Source organism: Ctenocephalides felis, unplaced genomic scaffold (genome assembly GCF_003426905.1).
Source record: "Ctenocephalides felis isolate EL2017-DRISC unplaced genomic scaffold, ASM342690v1 CF-g0.4_SCAFFOLD_03573, whole genome shotgun sequence".
In the NCBI taxonomy this organism is placed as follows: domain Eukaryota; kingdom Metazoa; phylum Arthropoda; class Insecta; order Siphonaptera; family Pulicidae; genus Ctenocephalides; species Ctenocephalides felis.
In genome coordinates this window covers 22,345,055-22,366,212 of record NW_020539727.1, presented here as the reverse complement: position 1 = coordinate 22,366,212, position 21,158 = coordinate 22,345,055, and the positions used below count along the sequence as shown (strand labels likewise).

The 21,158-nt window shown below is 28.8% G+C and overlaps 1 protein-coding gene and 1 pseudogene across 1 annotated transcript in view; one reads left to right on the top strand and one right to left on the bottom strand.

The window, feature by feature from the left end:
• LOC113389176 overlaps window positions 1-5,210 on the top strand; it is a 27,051-nt pseudogene extending 21,841 nt beyond the window's left edge.
• LOC113389175 (acyl-CoA desaturase-like) overlaps window positions 1-21,158 on the bottom strand; it is a gene marked incomplete in the record, with an annotated part of 83,457 nt that overhangs the window by 53,459 nt on the left and 8,840 nt on the right.

The following is a 21,158-nucleotide window of genomic DNA, read 5'->3' as shown; positions in this document are numbered from 1 at the left end:
TTGGGTTGCCTACTACGTCGCCGCCGTCCTGAGGTATACCTTGTCCTTAAACATGACCTGGCTGGTCAACAGTGCTGCCCACATTGGGGAACTAAGCCTTATGACACGTGAGTAGAAAAAAATTAGCAATTTTTTTATTTTTCCCAAGAAATTTTCATTTGTTGTGTAGGGGTGGTGGAGGCCCAGTGGTCCTACAAAAATAATCGAACTTAAAAAAATGGTGTTCTAATTATTTTTGGCACAGATTAGGTTCTAAAGTAGTTTCATTTGTGTACTATATATAGTACAAAAAAGCACTATATTGTATTTGTAGGGAAGGTGGAGGCCCAGTGGTTCGTAAACTAATCGAACTCAAAAACAGTGCATAGTATTACTTTATTTTTTTTTTTGTCTAAGAAATTAATTCTCAATCACTTTCTATATGTTATATGGCGTTTGTGGTAATTGTAGGGGTGGTGGAAGCCCAGTGGTTCGAAAAAAATAATCGAGCTTAGGAAATTGTTATTCTAATTATTTTTGGCACAGATTTGATTCTGAAGTAGTTTCATTTGTGTACTATATATAGTACAAAAAAGCACTATATTGTAGTTGTAGGGATTGCGGAGGCCCAGTGGTTCATAAACTAATCGAACTATTATTATTTTTTATTTGTCTAAGGACTGTTTTGTTATATTATTATTATTTTTGTTTTTTTTTTGTTTAAGGACTTAATCCTCAATCACTTTCTATATGTTATATGGCATTTGTTGTAATTGTAGGGATGGTGGAGGCCCAGTGGTCAAACAAAATAATCGAACTTAAAAACAGTGTATAGTAATACTTTATGTTTTTTTGTCTAAGGAAGTAATTCTCAATCACTTTCTATATGTTATAAGGCATTTGTTGTAATTGTAGGGGTGGTGGAGGCCCAGTGGTCTAACAAAATAATCGAACTCAAAAACAATGTATAGTAATATTTTTTGTTTTTTTTTTTGTCTAAGGAATTAATTCTCAAATATTTCTATATGTTATATGGCATTTTTTGTAATTGTAGGGATGGTGGAGGCCCAGTGGTTAGGAAAAATAATCGAGCTTAAAAATGGTATTCTAATTGTTTTGGCACAGATTTGATTCTAAATTATTATATCTATAATTATTTGTGTACTATATATAGTATACAGAGACCTTATGACATTTGTTGTATTTGTTGTATTTGTAGGGATTGTGGAGGCCCAGTGGTCCGCAAAAAATAATCGAACTTTAAAAAATTGGTTTTCTAATTATTTTGGCACAGATTAAATTCTAAAGTAGTTTTATTTGTGTACTATATATAGTATACAAAACAATATATGGCATTTGTTGTATTGTAGGGATAGTGGAGGCCCAGTGGTACAACAAAATAATCGAACTTAAAAACAGTGTATAGTAATATTTTTTGTTGAGAAATTTTAAACTGTTTTAAAAGTTTAAACGGAAAATAAATATAATGAGAAATGTAAAAGAATTATGAAAAGATAAACAATATTAAAATAAATAAATAAATAATAAAGTTTATTAAAAAATTAGAAAAAATGAAGGAATTAAAAACGTGAATATTTTTATTATTAATGAAAATCTAATGAAGTAATAATAAAGACTAATTAAACTAATTTATATATTACAAAACAAATTCACGAATAAATAAATAATTTATCCAACTATTATTATTAGAAAAGAAATGACTTTTTCCATAATTAAAATCGATGAATGTTGTTTATTGTTTTTTGCAAATTGCAATATGAATATGCAATTTGGATTTTGTTAACAAAATCGACTTTTGCATACAATAGATTGTTTAAAAAAAGGCAAAGTCCAAAAGTACATTCGTAAAAAATTTGTTTATTTTTTTATATGAAATGAGTCACTGGAATAGTTTAAATTTGATAAAATTATAGATGGAAATATTTTCGTGATATTTGAAAAATTTCGGTTTATAATAATAAGTTATTATTTTTTAATTATTTGTGTATGAAATGATTTTTATTACTTAGAATTAATATTGATTAGTAAATAAATCATGTATTACATTCACATAAAATTTCTTCGATTTTTTTTACAAAAACTGAGTTTGTTTTTTGAGACTTTTACTTTAATGATTCATTTTATTATAAATGGGGTCTTTGGGGTCAAAATGAGGTCTCTAAGGTCGATGCACAAAATTGCATGAATAAATATTGCATAAATTATTATTCGTGGAAGTGAATTTTGCATAAATAAATTTCGTATTCATTACGTCCGAATTTTGCATTGTGACCTAATTTCCGCAAACGTAATTTGATTATGAGTCAAATATTAATCAAACATGCATTTTATTTATTGTTTAAACTATTTAAAATAAATATTAACAAATAGTAACAATTGATTAATACATTTGTTGAGGAAAATTGTTAAAACAAAACCAAGATATAAAGGATCAAAATATTTTTTTAAAAATAATTCAGGGGTGTTTGGATGCAATTTTGGAGTATACCGAGTGGCTGTAGGATTTTATAATATTAGGCAATATTATTAACAATTTGAATTTGAACAAATTTATTAAATATTCTATATATTTTGCACAAACATTCAAAAAGTTACATGAGATATAACAAATAAATGCACAAAGCCGTTGTAAATAATCTAAGCTTCCATCAGGCGCCTTATTATATATTCTCTATTTTCAAATGCGATTTTGAAGTAAAACTTCTTTAGGCGCGACATTGGTGTAAAAACTTCATTAGGCGCGACACGGGTGTAAATCCGAACAAATGCAACGAAAACGCCAACGTGAAGTTGAAGACTACGACGCTAGTAAGCGCGGCTATCGCAATTATTCGATCTAGTCTGCGAGCAAAACAAAAAATACATCAAATGTCAAATCATATGTCAAAAACAAAACAAAATGTGTCGACTTTCACTTGAGTTTTGTATTTAGCTCGCAGTCTCTAAACATTTTTTGAAGTAAAACTTCTCTAGGCGCGACATGGGTTAGCAGTATAATTCGTGAGTTAATAAAAATGTCAGGATCGGAAGAATATTTTATCCCGTCCCCCATAAATAATTGTAGTGCAAATGATCGCAAATAAATAATGAAACTAAGGAAAAATTAGACGATTGCGACATGCAAATGGACAATTTGGAATGTTTGCCAAATTATAAATGTGCCTATTGACATTAATAATATGATTAATTTATTACCTCATAATATTGATAATGAACATTGCATTAACGTTCACATAAAAAAAGCAAATGATTCATAGATCAAGCTATGTGCAGGGCTTGATAAATAAAACAAATATAAAAGTATGGCTTCAATTTGTTAGGCAAGACGGATGGCTGTTCAAGGAATGAGATTATATCGTCAGCGAAAAAGTAAAAAAATACAAACAGTAAATGAATGTATGTTAATTTTAATTACATGAAGTTCTTCAAACACAATTGTTACAGGATGAATTAATTTGCAAAAACAATATTTGTTTTGGCGTTGTTTAACATAATCCACTGTGTGAATGAATATTATAGAATTTATTAATCAGCAATTACTTTAAAACCATCATGTCATATTTCAAGTACGATTTTGATTACATTATTGTTTGTAAATATTATACATATTTTTAATGTAATCATAAATATATAATTTATAATTTATCATTATATAAATGTGTATAATGATTGACGACACTAATAAATGTGTGTATCACGAGTGTTACCATATTACTAATAAACCTTATTCAAAATTTGTATATGATATATTTATTTTTGCTCAACTTAAATTTGCTACAATATAATTGCAAATAAGTTTTACTTCAATCGCGTGTGATCCTTACGCGCACTCTTTTTTTTTAAGTATACCGAGTTGCTGTAGAGTTTTATAATATTAGACAGCATTATTTTTAATTCAATTTTAATCAAATTTGTCGAATATTTTATATACTTAGAACAAAACCCTTTAAAAGTTACAAGAGATATAATAAATAAATGCAAAAAACAGTTGCAATTAACCTAATCTTCAGGCGCCTTAATAAATAATGTCTATTTTCAAATACAATTTTAAAGTATACAGAGTAGTTGTACAGTCTTATAATATTAGACAACTTTTTTAAAAATGCAATTTTAAACAAATTTGTCGAATATTTTATATACCTCACAAAAACCGTTTAAAAGTTACAAGAGATATAGCAAATAAATGCACCATACGTTGGAAATAACCTCCAGGCGCCTTAATATATAATGCCTATTTTCAAACACAATTTTAAAGTACACCGAGTTGCTGTAGGGTCTTATAATATTAGACAACTTCCTACAAAGTTCAATTTTAAACAAATCCTGCAAATTTTCTATATATTTCAAACAAACCCTTCAAACGTTACAAAGAATTTAGTAAATAAACGCAACGCCTATCCAAAACTAATACGAGAGCTGGTATTCATATTTTTATTTTTTCCAGGAGGATAAGTCCCACAGAAAACATCTACGTCGGCTATTTGGCTTATGGTGAAGGTTGGCATAACTACCATCACGTTTTCCCATGGGATTACAAGGCTGCCGAATTGGGCAACTATAATGGAAACTTCACTACTGGATTTATTGACCTTTTTGCCAAATTAGGTAAGGAAAAAATCGATATAACTTTTATAATATTAGTGATAAATAGATGGTGTATATAGTAAATTTGTGCAGAATTAAATAATAAATAAGTTTGTCTAATATCGCAAAACCCTACAACAACTCGATGTACTTATAAAATGCATTGGGAACAAACAATATTCCTTTTACACACTCTTAGCAAACGTGTACTTGTTTACAAAATCACTGATAACTCCAACACTACGTATCACTACCAAAACTCAAATACACCAAATCTATACAGAATTAAATTATCTACAACTTTGTCTAACACCAAAACCCCCTACAACAGCTCGGTATACCCCAAAATCACTTCACAAAACTCTTCTCCCCAGGTTGGGCATACGATCTGAAAACAGTCTCCGCCGACATGATTCGCAAACGCGTCAATCGCACGGGAGATGGCTCTCATCCCCAAACCGAAAAAACAGATTCCCATCATCACAACCATTCTCACGAGGAGGGTGTCTGGGGTTGGGACGATAGAGATCTGACAGAGGAGGACAAAAGGATAGCTCAGATTGTGCACCAGAGAAGGACAGAAGATCAGGACAACTTGGTGGTAAAGCAGAGTTAGGGAAAAGATTTACCATGATGGTTGATAAAAGTGGTTTGAGTTGTTCTGAGAACAAGGTTAGAGGATTTTTGGTTTGGAGCAATTTTTTTTGCGAGAACAATGATGGTTATTCAACTCTCATGCTACATCATCATGTTTTTTTTTGTCTTCAGCAAAAAATGTAGGAAAATCACGTGACCATTTTACTACCAAATAATTTTTACAATTTCTGCCTTCGATTTAAACTTTTAGCCGGGACACAAATCTTTAGCCAGGACACTAAGGAGCAATTTTTTGCGCGAACAATGATGGTTATTCAACTCCCATGCTACATCATCATTGTTTATTTTTGTCTTCAAGCAGAAAATGTAAACAAATCACGTGACCATTTCACTACCAAATAATTTTTACAATATCTGCCTTCGATTTAAACTCTTAGCCAGGACACAAACCTTTAGCCAGGACACTAAGGAGCAATTTTTTTGCGAGAACAATGATGGTTATTCAATTCACATTCTACATCATCATTGTTATTCGTTTTTTTGTCTTCAGCACAAAATATAAACAAATCACGTGACAATTTTACTACCAAATAATTTTTACAATTTCTGCCTTCGATTTAAACTTTTAGCCAGGACACAAACTTTTAGCCAGGACACTAAGGAGCAATTTTTTTGCGAGGACAATGATGGTTATTCAACTCTCATTCTACATCATCATTGTTATTCTTTTAGTTTTTGTCTTCAGCATAAAATGTAAACAAATCACGTGACCACTACCAATTTATTTTTACAATTTCTACCTTCTATTCGCAAAGATTTAAACCTTTAGCCAGAACACAAACCTTTAGCCAGGACACAAACCGGTTTGAAATTTTTTGAAAAAGACTTGTAGATATATAAAATAGACAAGATTATTTACGTTTATAGACCATTTTACTTTAAATTTGTTTTTACAATTTCTGTCTTCTGCTAGCAAAGATTTGAACCTTTAGCCGGGACACAAACCTTTAGTCAGAACACAAACCGACCAGATTTTTTTTGAAAAAGACTTGTAGATGTATAAAATTAAAACAACATTATTAACTATATGCAAATCGTTTGTAAATACATTATTTTACTTGGACATTACCTTTGAAATTTTTTTACAATATGAAAATTAAGTGAAGATCTGCACCATGGTTGCAAAATTTGCTAAATTATCAGATTTTTTCATATAAAATAATTTAGTTTTGCAAAAAATTGCTCCAACACAATTCCTTCAACAAATTAAAAAATCAAATCGTTTTTTTTTTCTTAAAAATTAATGAAAAAACAAAATTGTGTTTGTTTTTTTTAACATCACATCCAAATTTTTTTCAACTAAAATAAAATATAATTAATTATATAATTAATTAAATATAATTAATTATATAATTAATTAAATATAATTAATTATGTTATATAATTAAAGTTTTAATTATTTAATAAATATTTAACTTTTAATATAATTAAAACATATAAAGGTGATATATTAAGAAAAAAAATTATAACTTGCCAAAATTTTCAAAAATTGGCAAATAGAATTAATTTTTTGAACTAGAGGTTAGTTTGTAGATTTGTATTTATTTTTTAAATAATTATTTCTAATATATATTAAAATTATTATTATTATTATTATTGTTATAATTATTTTATTTAAAGTAACAATTTGTTATGAAGAAATAAAATTTAAATAAAATATAAATTATGTGTTTTTTATTTATTTAAATTTTCCAAAAAATGCTGCAAATTTTAAAGAATTTTTTTTGGGAAATTGTAAAATTTATAGTCAAAAATTTGATATTTTGATTTATGGAAGTAATTTTGCCTATTGGCAAGTTTCAATTTAATAAAAAAGGTACAAGAAAAATAAATAAAAAAGTACAAGAAAATATTTTAGGACTGTCTATATGTATGAAAGTATCAAATAATATATATTTTGGTTGGTAATTTCAAGGAGCTCTTCAGGACGTATCGTTTGTAGTTAAGTTGATTTTTACTACAAAAATTCTTTAATATGTCTTTCAAATTATTAAATAATAAAATTTCCGATATTCCATTTAGGAGGTGAGTTATAAATTTTTACTGAAGAAAGTACATGATTGTGATAGAGTAAACATATTATTGTTTTCAAAAAGCTCTTCAGGACGTACCGTTTGCAGCTAAGACTTGATTTTTTGATAAGTGTTTTTTTAATATGTCCATTAAAATATCAAATTATAAAATTTCTAAAATTGTACCTAGAAGATGTGTTATAAATTATTTTCTGAAAATAGTACTTGTTGGTATATTATTTTCAGAGAAAAATATTCGATGTTTATAGAGTACTAGTCAATAGAATGCAATTTGTCTGCGTTTTCAAAGAACTCGTCAGAACGTACCGTTTATAATTAGGACTTGATTTCCGGATATATTTTTCTTAAACATGTCTATTATATTAACAAATTTAGAAATTATTGATATTGTTTCTAGAACGTGAGTTATGAATTATTTGCTGATAAAAGTACAAGATGTAAAAAATAGAGTAAAAAGTATATATTTTATTGACAGTTTTCAAGAAGCTCTTCAGGACGTACCATTCATAATTAGGACTTGATTATTGTATATGTGTATCTTTAATATGTCTATTTTAATATAAAATTTTAAAATTGTTGATATTATTTACAGAACGTGAATAATAAATTATTTTCTCAAAATAATTCTAAATATTGATCACTCAGGAAACAAAATGCAAAAAGGTAATAAATTGATGAGAAAGCAAAATGTTTAGCACATTTTGCAACCATGATACAGATCTTCACTCCATTTTTTTATTGAAAACAAAATTTGAAAGGTAATGCTCAAGTAAAATAATATATTTACGATTTGCCTATAGTCAATAATAAAACATCTACTAGTTTTTCTCAAAAAATTTCTAGTCGGTTTGTGTCCTGGCTAAAGGTTTGTGTTCTGGCTAAAAGTTTAAATCTTTGCTAGTAGAAGGCAGATATTGTAAAAATAAATTGGTAGTAAAATGGTCAGGTGATTGGCAACTAATAAATTATTTTTAATTAATTAATTTATATGTTTTTGTCTGCTATTATAATTTTAAACCCTTAACCAAGACCCGAACCAATAATGGTATAGATACTTGGCAATAAAATTAAGAATACGAAAATTCTTTATTCAATATAATTTAATTATTATTTTTTAAGTTAAGGACCAAATAATAAAATAAATAGAAATTAAAATATATTTAAAAAAAATATAAGACAAATCTAAAAATAAATATTAACTAAAACTAAATAACTTAACCAAAAAATAAACTTAAACTTAACTAAAATAAATACTTATTGATATGTACTAAAAAAATAAATTATAAAATTTATATAAATAAATAAAACTAAATAGAATTATATATATATATATATATATATATATATATACATATAAATTATGAGCAAATAAAAGCACCTGGTGATGCTGGCAAGAACAAAACACTAGTTCAACTTTTTGACGTCTTTAAGGGGACATTTAATATATTAAATATACAAAAATATAATAATATTTTTGTTAATTTAATAATTAATTATCTTAACTTACCTAATTTAATAATTAAAAGGTAATACCTTAGTAATAAATAGTATTACGATAAACAAAATATACCTAAAAGTATTTGTCCACAAAGTTAAAGATTAAAAATTCAAAAAATTACCCAGGCTAAGCACAATCTAAGCGCCACTCTGGTACAAATGTTTACCCAAGTGCGTTTAGACTGTTTTTTTATACTGAAACACTTTTACAATTTTGTGAGAAAACTATTGAAAAATGTGAAAATGACGCCAAGCTGAGCACAGTATAAGTGAAATAGTCGCACAGAATTATTTGCAAATGCGTTTAGACTGTGACTATACGGGAGCACTTTTTCACTTTTTGTGCAAAATTTGGCAACTATTTTTTTTTTTTAATATTGAATTTGAAATGAAATGACGTTTGTTAATGTTCCGGGAGATAAATTGATTTACGATTTTTTCATTTAACAAGATAGCAAAATAATGAAAGTTACAGTATTTGTAATAATATATTTGAAAATGTTTGAAATTTCTCGCATATTTCTTTACGGTACGGGAAGTTCCAGCAATTTGCCGTAAGTCACGATGCCATACACAACTAGTTAAATTAACCAATTGACATCATCAAATAACTAGCAAAAATTAATCAATAATTATTAATGAACTACAATTATAATCAATACGCATATTTTAGACATTATTTATATTAATTCACAACTAATTTTATCAATGTAAATAATAACTATTAATATAATTGATAATTTTGTATATTATTTGGTGTACAACTTTGCTTCCGCCGTTTTTACAAGAAGAGTTCTTTACAATAATGGCGGCAGCAAAGTTGTACATCTAATATATTTCCGATCAAATTTTAGGGTATACCGAGTTGTTGTAGGTCTAAATGATGTTAGATAATATTGTCAATGATTTAATTTTAAACAAATTTGCCGAAGGCATAGTTCATTTTAAATAAACGGTTTAGAAGTTACAAGCGATAAAATAAAAATATGCACTTGATATACTAAAACTTAAAGTTTGTTAGGAAACTAGAGTACTTTATACTCAATTTTTTTCGCTCAATTGCAATTTTAAAGTATACCGAGTTGCTTTAGAGTATGACTATCTTAGACAGTATTTTAGATAATTTAATTTTGTACAAATTTGCCGAATATTTGATTAAAAACAGACTTATCGTTTGAAAGTTACAAGACATTGTATAAATCAATTTATAGTCTGATGGGTGTGATCAGGTGTCGAAACGTTTTGCGTTAAATATATCGTGTGGGGTATCATTTAAAAGGTCTCGATAGAATATATTCAAATATGAAATTGACTGACATGATAAAACGATGGGGTTAGTAGGATATCACGGTAGTAGCATATTATACTCAAATTTTTTCGCTCAAATGTAATTTTAAAGTATACCGAGTTGCTTTAGAGTATGACTATCTTAGACAGTATTTTAGATAATTTAATTTTGTACAAATTTGCCGAATGTTTGATTAAAATCAGACTTATCGTTCGAAAGTTATAAGACATTGTATAAATCAATTTACAGTCTGATGGGTGTAATGAGGTGTCGAAACGTTTCGCGTTAAATATATCGTGTGGGGTATCATTTGAAAGGTCTAGATAAAATATATTCAAATATGAGATTGACTGACATGATAAAACGATAGGGTTAGTAGGATATCACGGTAGTAGCATATTATACTCAAATTTTTTCGCTCAATTGCAATTTTAAAGTAAACCGAGTTGCTTTAGAGTATGACTATCTTAGACAGTATTTTAGATAATTTAATTATGTATAAATTTGTCGAATATTTGATTAAAATCAGACTTATCGTTTGAAAGTTACAAGACATTGTATAAATCAATTTATAGTGTGATGGGTGTAATGGGGTGTCGAAACGTTTCGCGTTAAATATATCGTGTGGGGTATCATTTGAAAGGTCTCGATAAAATATATTCAAATCTGAAATTGACTGACATGATAAAACAATAGGGTTAGTAGGATATCACGGCAGTAGTATATCACGTGCACTTATTTTTTACCTCATTTTTAAAATATTTTCCTATTTTTTTTAAATTGAATTCGAAATGCAATGACGTTTGTTAATGGAGATAAATTGATTTATGATTTACATTTGATTTGCTCAGATATAACACGATAGCAAAAATACGAATGAAAGTTACAGCATTTGTAATAATACATTTGAAAACGTTTAAAATTTATCACCTTATAATTATTTATTACATTCATCCATCCATTCCACCTATCACATAACCTCACAAATGCTCCTCAATTCTTGTCTAAAAAATTTATCACCTGTGATACCTGGTATGATATCCTGCCATGTGTCCTCCGTATCCAGGATTATCATAAACAACATTTGCCTTGTCGTCATTAAAGGCCATTCCTCTGATGAAGGAAAACAAGGCCATTCCGAAGGCTATGTTGTTTATAAGGCCAATTTTGGCTGCAGCAAACATCATACCTGGCAGGAAAAACGGAAGGATTGCTGCCAGGATTAGAGGTTTTACCAGGATGAAGGCTATGGCGTATTGGAGACCAGAGTTGCCTTTGTTTTTTTTGCCTCGGGATTCCTGAATAGAGGTGTTACCTGGAATAAAGTATTTGGTAAAAGTTGTAAAAAAACAATAATGAAAGTATACATATATCCTTTATTTTAAACGTGGACAAGTTCTGAAATCTAATATTTCGAGTAATCCTTGAAATATATTTTCAGATTCCAAAAATAATAAAACAACAAAGTAAGCTTATACAAAGTAAGAACTTAAAAAAATTGTTTAAGTAAAATTGCAATATTTTCAATTTTTAAAATTTGAAATTTACAGTATTTAAATTTGCAACATTTGAAATTCTTGAAATTTCTTAAATCAGATATTTCTGGAATAAGAGATTTCTGGAATTTTGGATTTTTGGAATTTAAAATTTTTGAAATCTAGGTTTTTGAAATATTGGATTTTGAAATCTAGGATTTTCGGAATCCAAGATTTCCGGAATCTTGTATTCTTGTATTTTTGGAATCTATGTTTTTGAAATTTTGGATTTTCGAAATCCAGAATTTCTGGAATCTAAGATTTCTGGAATCAGAGATTTCTGGGACCTAGGTTTTTGAAATACTGCATTTTTGGAATCTGAGATATCTGGAATCTGAGATATCTGGAATCTGAAATTTCGAAAATCTAGGTTTCTGGAATGTTGCATTTTTAAAATCTAAGATTTTCAGAACCCAGGATTTCCGGAATCTAAGATTTCTGGAATCTAAGGTTTCAGGAATCTAGGATTTCCAAAATCTAAAATTTCTGGAATCTTGGAGTTTTGGAATTTAAAATTTCTGGAATCTAGGATATCTGGAATCTGAGATTTCTGGAATCTAGGTTTTTGAAATGTTGGATTTTGGGAAACTAGAATTTTTAAAATCTAGGATTTCCGGAATCTAAGATTTTTGAAATCTAGGATTTTGGAATCCAGTATCTCTGGAATCTAGGATTTTTAGAATTTAAAATTTCTGGAATCTAGGATTTTTAGAATTTAAAATTTCTGGAATCTAGGATTTCTCGAATCTGAGATTTGTAGAATCTAGGTTTCAGAAATGTTGGATTTTGGGAATTTAAAATTTCTGGAATCTAGGATTTCTAGAATCTAGGATTTTTGGAATCTAGTATCTCTGGAATCTTGGATTTTTGGAATTTAAAGTTTCTGTAATCTAATATTTTTGGAATCTAGCATCTCTGGAATCAGAGATTTCTGGAATCAGGATTTGTGAAATCTAAGATTTGTGGAATTTGAGATTTGTAAAATTAGAGATTTGTGGAATTTGAGATCTGTGGAATTTAAGATTTCTGAAATCGAGGATTTTTGAAATTTAAAATTTCTGTAATCTAGGATTTCTAGAATGTAGGATTTCTAGAATTTAGGATTTCTAGAATTTAGGATTTCTGGAATATATGATTTCTGGAAACTAGTATTTTTGGAATCTAGGATTTCTGAAATTTAGGATTTTGAAATCCTAGAATTTTCTAAATGTAAAATTTTATATGTAGAAATATAATTTTGGAAACTAATTTTTGGGTTTAAGATTAAATATTTTGTAATCATGAAATTGTGTAAATATAGAATTTAGGATTTCTAGAAAGCTATAATTTTTCGATTCTAAGATTTTGAAATTCTAAAATTTTCTAAAAAAAAAATGTTGTAGACCTAGAATTTTCAGAATGTAGGATTCTGGATTTCTAGAATTTCAGAAAAAAAATGCATCGACATCGAAAAACTATTGGATATATATCCTCATTTAGTCCGTATTTATTCCGAGTGTATTTCAAAGAAACCTGACGAGCTCTTTGAAAACTGTCTATAAAATATATACTTTTTACTCTATCTATATCTTGTACTTTTACCAGCAAATAATTCATAACTCACGTTCTAGAAACAATATCAACAATTTTAAAATACGTTAATATAATAGACATATTTCAGACAAATATATCTTAAAATCAAGTCCTAATTAAAAACGGTACGTCCTGACGAGCTCTTTGAAAACTCTATGAAAACAAATTACATCTTCTACATTATTCACAAAATAATTTCTTAACAAGTACTATTTTTAGAAAATAATCATTATAAATCACGTTCAAGAAACAATATCAACAAATTTAAATTTTGTTAATATAATAGACATATTTAAAAAACATATCTAAAAATCAAGGCTTAAATACAAACAGTACGTCCTGAACAGCTCTTTGAAAACTTAAGAATAAACTCCTTGAAATAAATATTTTTTTTACTCTATTATTATGAAGTACTCTTTGCAGAAAACAATTTATAAATCACTTTCTGGGTATAATTTTAAAAATTTCATAATTTAATATTATAATGAACATATTAAATAAATACATATCAAAAAATCAAGCCTTACGTGCAAACCGTACGTCCTGAAGAGCTTTTTGAAAACAATAATGTTTACTCTATCACAACCATGTACTTTTTTCAGTAAATAATTTTTAACTCACCTTCTAAATGAAATATTGGAAATTCAAATATTTATTGGTATGATAGACATATTGAAGAATTTTTGTAGTAAAAATCAAGTCTTTACTATAAACGATACGTCCTGAAGGGCTCCTTCAAATTACGAACCAAAATATATATTATTTATACTTCCATACATATGCAAATATCATTAAAATATATACTAAAAGAAAATGTATCGACATCGGAAAACTATTGCATATATATATATATATATATATATATATATATTTAAATATATACATATATATATCCATATTGACCTTTATAACAACTTCTTGCAAAATAAAATCTCAACAGCATTTCATTTAAGAATTTTCGCAATGGTTTCCCATGCAAAATCCAACCAAACTCCTCCTACATATATCCTCCGGCATTATAATAAATAATTATATAAATATATATATATATATATATATATATAAATATTTGCAATTTGTTTATTTATTTATTTATGTATGCGAACATATTTGCAAGTTAGAAAGTAGGTCCATTAGAGGATGGTCAGACAGAAACTAGTTTTCAGGAACGATTATAAATGCATCTGATGATTTATTTGGTTGATACGGAACCTTATACGGTAATTGTCTCTAGAGTCGTTTTTTTACGGATTCCATTTGTGGTCCGGCACATCAATAAAAAAATTCGTTTCCGGAGATTTATCGATTTAACTGTTATTTATCAACATTTATCGATTATTGACTTTGTCGATTGACACGGTTATCGATTTAATGAACTGGAAATAATAATATTTTGGATTCCGTAAAACAGGCTCCAAAACTTCTGCATTTATGAAATGCTGAATTTAAAAAATATTTACCAAACCCCTTCATTTCGGCAAATTCAAAAACTTCTATCTTTGGTAATAAAACTAATTAAATATTTCTATAAGTTTTACATTCCAGTAATTCCAGATTTCAAAAACTCTGCAATCCGGTAATATAGAATTTCTACATTTCTAGACTGCAAGCATGATATTTTTTAGAGATTTTTGATTCAGAAAATTCTATTTCTCGAAAATGTTGTACTCTAGAAATTCTGAAACTCTACTCAAATGCTATATTTGAAAAATTATGCAGTCTGAAAATCTTCATTGCAAAAATCCTAGATTCCAGAGTTACTAGATTCCAGAGGTACTAGATTTCAGAAATTTTAAATTCCAAAAATCCAAGATTCCAGAAATCTAAGATTCCAGAAATCTTAGATTCCGGAAATCCTAGATTCTAAAAATCCTACATCTCAAAAATCCTAGATTCCAGAAATTTTAAATTTAAAAAATCCAGGATTCGAGAAATCCAAGATTCCAAAAATCCACGATTCTAAAAATCCAACATTCGAAAAATCCAATATTCCAAAAATCCTGGATTCCGGAAATCCTGGATTTTGGAAATCCTAGATTCCCAAAATCCAACATTTCAGAAACCTAGATTTCAGAAACCTCAATTCCCAAAAATCTATAAAATTCTAGATATCCAAAATTTCTGTTTTCTGAAAATTCAGATTCCTAGAATTCAAGATTCTCGAAATTATAAACTTACAAACTTCTAGAATTTCATAATTCTAATTTCTAGAAATCCTAGATTCTATTAATCCAAAATTCAAATTTTTCCAAATTCTAGAAATCTAAAATGCCATAATCCAAAAATCCTGGATTCCGATAATTTAACATTCTCAATTTTGAACTTACAAAGTTTTATAAATCTAAAAAACTGCAGTTTCCAGAAATCTTGGATTCCAGAAATCTAAGATTTCCAAAATTATAATCTTACAAAAATCAAGAAATGCCAAAGTATGCGTTTCCAAAAATCTATAAAATTCTAGAAATCCAAAATTTCTGTTTTCTGAAATTTCAGATTCTCAGAACAGTATTTTAAACAATTTAATTTTGTACAAATTTGCCGAATATTTGATCAAAATCAGACTTATTGTTTGAAAGATACAAGACATTGTATAAATCAATTTACAGTTTGATGGGTGTAATGAGGTGTCAAAACGTTTCGCGTTAAATATATCGTGTGGGGTATCATTTAAAAGGTCTCGATAGAATATATTCAAATATGAAATTGACTGACATGATAAAACAATAGGGTTAGTAGAATATCACGGTAGTAGGATATCAGGTGCATTTATTTTTTACCTCATTTTTAAAACATTTTCCTATTTTTTTTTTAAATTGAATTCGAAATGAAATAAAATGACGATTGTTAATGTTCTGGAGATAAATTGAATAGACAGGAATATTTCTAGACAAGATTTTTTAGAATATATTTTTTAAAAATATGTTTTGACATTTTTTTGTAAATTAGTAGAGTTGCTTTTTTAAGGTGATTATAGTATTTCTGGATATTTTAGAATATTGTTCAAATACAAAAAATATAAAACTGCCCAAAAGTTTACTAGTAAAATTATAAAAAATCTAATTATTCACAAGGACCCTGGGCTTTCTCCATGATTTCTAAATGATGATGATGATTAATATAACTTTAAGTTAAGAATTTTTTGAAAGTGTGTAGAGTGAGTTGGTATATTTGTGTAGATATGACTTTGCTGAAGTATTGTGTAAATGTAAAAAATATAAAAGTGTCTTAAAATCTCATAGGGATTTTTTGAAAATTCATAGAATCCTGTTTTGAAAAAATCCAACTACATTTCGTTCATGTTCTCGGGCTTGTAGTTCATTTCTAAAGCAATATAAGAATAAATAGTCTTAGTAAAGATTTTAGAAAATTTGTATGTATTTGTAATAATATATTTGAAAACGTTTAAAATTTCTCGAATATTTCATTACGGTGCGGGAAGTTTTGGAGCAATTTGCCTTAAGGCACGATGCCATACACCACTAGTTTAATTATTATTTTATTTCTACTTTTATCTAATTTACTGATACATGTAAGTATTTCATACTTACTGTCTAATATAGAGAATTCAAGGATCAGTTCAATTTACCCGTTTCATCACCATCATCAGATTCTTTGCCTTCGACACTAGTTTCGTCTTCGGGTGCGATGTAGAAGTTCCAGACGTTTTTTAGCAAAGACCAAGGACTTGCTGGTAATTTTTTCAAACCAGAATCTATCAGAGTTTCCAGGGAACTTCCATATTCTGTCACAGCCGAAGAAGAATCATTACTGCTGGTGCTGGTGCTGGAAGAATCCTTGGCTGATGCTTTGTCTTGGGACGGCTGAACCTGAGAGAAAAGGGTAAATGATCCATTTTTGATTAAGATGATTCCCGTAGGGTAGTTATAGTAATGGGCCAAAAATCGAAAATGAAATTTTTTGCATTTCTCCACGTTTCAAAGGTTTCTGAACATTTTGGCATACCTCAGAAAAAATGGATGTGAGAAGAGGTGATTAGTTTTTGGCAAAGGCAGGTCCCGCCATTTCAAAGATACAGAGCTAAATGTGCAAAAAATGGTAGTTTTAAATATGATGTCGAATTAAAAAAACCTTTACATTGCTGCAATAACATTAAACAGGGTAATACCACGATTAGAAATGACTTCTACTCGGTTTGCTTTCTAATATCTAACTGTTAACAAAAAATCTCTAGTTTGTTTTTTATATGTTTAGTTTTTTCAAGAGTTTTCGTACAAAAAAAATCCGGTTTGATTATGTTAAGATTTGCCAAAGTTAGATCCGTGGCGCTAGAGTACGAGCTTTGGTCTCGCAACCATAAGGATACCGTGATATCATGATATAATGATATCAAGTTTAGTTGGTTTTTTATATGTTAAGTTTCTGTAAAAGTTTTTGTACAAAAAAATCCGGTTTGATTATGTCAATATTTGGCAAAGTTAGATCCGTGGCGCTAGGGTACGAGCTTTGGTCTCGCAACCATAGGGATACTGTGATATCATGATGTAATGATATCAGATTTTTGCTTGAGTAAAAATTGCAAATATTCTGACTTTTACTTTTAAATATAATGTCGAGTTAAAAAAAAACCTATACATTGCTGCAATAACATCAAAAAGTCAAAAGAATGTTGAAAAAATATCACAATTACAAATGACTTCTGCTGGGTTTGCTTTCTAATATCCAACTGTTAACAAAAAATCACTTTAGTTGGTTTTTTACATGTTTAGTTTCTTCAAGAGTTTTCGGACAAAAAAAATCCGGTTCGATTATGTTAAGATTTGGCAAAGTTAGATCCGTGGCGCTAGGGTACGAGCTTTGGTCTCGCAACCACAGGGATACTGTGATATCATGATGTAATGATATCAGATTTTTGCTTGAGTAAAAAATGCAAATATTCTGACTATTACTTTTAAATATAATGTCGAGTTAGAAAAGAACCTTTACATTGTTGCAATAACACTAAAAAAGTCAAAAGAATGTTGAAAAAGTATCACGATTAAAAATGACTTCTACTGGATTTGCTTTCTAATATCCAACTGTTAACAAAAAATTACTTTAGTTGGTTTTTCATATGTCTAGTTTCATCAAGAGTTTTTGTAAAAAAAAAATCCGGTTCGATTATGTTAAGATTTGCCAAAGTTAGATCCGTGGCGCTAGGGTACTAGCTTTGGTCTTGCAACCGTAAGGATACTGTTTTATCATGATGTAATGATATCAGATTTTGACTTGAGTAAAAATTGCAAATAATTTTTTTAAATTGCAAATTGTTAGGGTTTTACACACATGACGAGTAAACACATCAAAACGCAAAATTCTGCCACTTGTCCATGACGAGTATATTCGTCAATCGCATTTAACTGTAATCGTTTTTATTATTTTTTTTATTATTAATTTGGTCTAATTTATGATGATTTGGTTGAATTTTTAATAATCTTGGGGCAAAGTTTTAACTTTAATTGATTGAAATTTTAGTAGAACTTAAAAAAATGATAAATTTCTAGTTTTATTAACCAAAAATTGAAAAAAAAATGCTAGAGCATATTTTTAAGAAAATATTGAATAATATTTTGCATACTTAAAAAACTGTAAAAAATTGTCAAAACTGTAAAAAATATTTCAAAAATGTAATAAAAATTGTTTCATATTTATTAAGTACTATCCAACTTCTAGTGCAATAAAATATATTAAATTTGAAGCTTGGGGTTCCTCAAGGCTCTATTGTGGGTCCACTCTTAATTGAATTTATATTAATATCCTAAAATTCATTGAGTTTATCATTTTTTAACTTTTCGCATTTTTTAGCAAAGACAGGTCTCGCCATTCTGAAGATACAGAGCTAAATGTTAAAAAAATGGCAATTTTTGAGTGAACTAAGCGTCCGATTTGAATGATCTAAAAAATTTTCTGCTTGTATTGACAAAACAATTGCTTTTGATGAGAAAAAATTATTACATTTTTTTTTATTTTCCATAAAATATTTTTGTAATTTTGGATTAGAAATTCAAAAAATTACTCGGACTAAGCACAATCTAAGCGCCACTCTGGTGCAAATGTTTGCCCAAGTGCGTTTAGACTGTTTATGCACTGTAGCACTTTTTCAATTTTGTGAAAACTATTGAAAAAATATGAAAATGCCGCCTTGCTAAGCACTGTATAAGTGAAAATGTCGCACAGAATTGTGCGACAAATGCGTTTAGACTGTGACTTTACGGGAGCACTTTTTCAATTTTGTGTAAATTAGGCAAGTATTTTTTTGAAATTGAATTCGAAATGAAATGACGATTGTTAATGTTCTGGAGATAAATTGATTGAAGATTTACATTTGATTTGCTCAGATATAACAAGATAGCAAGAATTTGAAAACGTTTAAAGTTTCTCGAATATTTCATAACGGTACGGGAAGTTCGAGCAATTTGCCTTAAGGCACGATGCCATACACAACTAGTTAAATTTGTATTGCCATAAAGACTCACCAAACAAGACACGTACTCTCCCAAACTTCCAAAACACTTGGAAAAGTGATCATAATCTTGGTAGTTTTCGAAGCCATCTGATTTGGATCCTGGAGGATTGATGATGTCTTCACCTTCTCGCTCAAATTTGGACATATCATCATCAGAATCTTCCTGGTTTTTGGAAACATTTTCAGAGACATCTATTTTATCTAACATTTGATCAGTAGAAATTGGCTCCTGCTTATTCAATGGTTTAAAAGGTTGATCATCAATGATCTTGATAGTAGACGTACTTGGTTTCGGAGTAGTCTGCACCAAAGCTGCTGAAATTAGCTTAAATTTTGGCCTAATTGTAGTTACAACTTGGTCAAACAGTTTAAAAATTTGTTGCTCCTTATACTCTTCACTCGGAGCAACCGTACTTTTAACACTGGTTGCTAATTTAGGTTTATAATTTGGCACAGATGGCCTAAAGGGTTCATCCTCAAGAGGCACCAAAGGTTCTTGTCGACTTTCCACTTTTGTTGCCTCAGGAAGTATTGGTCTAAAGGAATCGACATCATCTCCTACAGGTTTCCAAGAATTACTAGAAAAAATCTTTTGGACATCGTAATTTTTTGAGGAGTTTTGTGCCAAGTTGACTTGCCTAGGCATCATGTGATTGTAGGCTAATTTTATAGGTAAAAACTGAAACGGCGGAGGATTTGCGTATTGGTCATCCTGATCCCGGAATTCAGCAACATCATCATTGTTTTCTCTAAAATCTGCATCTGATTCCTCACCATCATTACCATTATTATCAAGGCCATATCCAGTCGAATAATCCTGACTATCTGATGGATTGTACTCGTATTTGAAGGCTTGAGTGGCATTATCGGCTATTGTTTTGTTTTCTGATGTATTAACGCGAACTTTAGCCAAAGTTTGTATTTGTTTTATAGATTGCTCCGACAATTGTCAACTTTTGGCTGATTTGGAGCCGTTGACACTAAGGAAACCGACAGCAACCACACTGCCAAAATTGTGAATATCATTGTTGGTCGATGCATTTTTGCAATTGGACACAAAATTTTTGAAATTGGTGAGCGATTTGTTGAAGATACTGATTTTGGACGTGTGAAGATACTGAATTTCGATGCCAATTGTGGAATTTGCACCTATGGTTGGCACCAATGAGGATAAACCAGGATTCTGCCTTCAATTTGCTAAATCAATTCTCTGGAGTAACAAGCAAAATATCCAGTTTATTATAAATATAGGTCTTTTATTATAAATTTGGTGATACCACACTGGTTCTCAAAGTTTCAATAAAATATCCACCAATGGTTCTCAAAGTGGTATTTGGAAATAATTAGATCAAATTCTAAATTGTTGGCACCAGAGTAAATATTATTTGGTAAACGCAGAAGCTCCAAAAACATAGTAATCCAGTTTTTTGTTGCTAAAAACTTCGGACAAATCTTCTGAATCTCAGTGGTTCTCAAAGTTTTATTTAAATCTCAACCACTGGTTTTCAAACTCTGTTTTCGTGAATAAT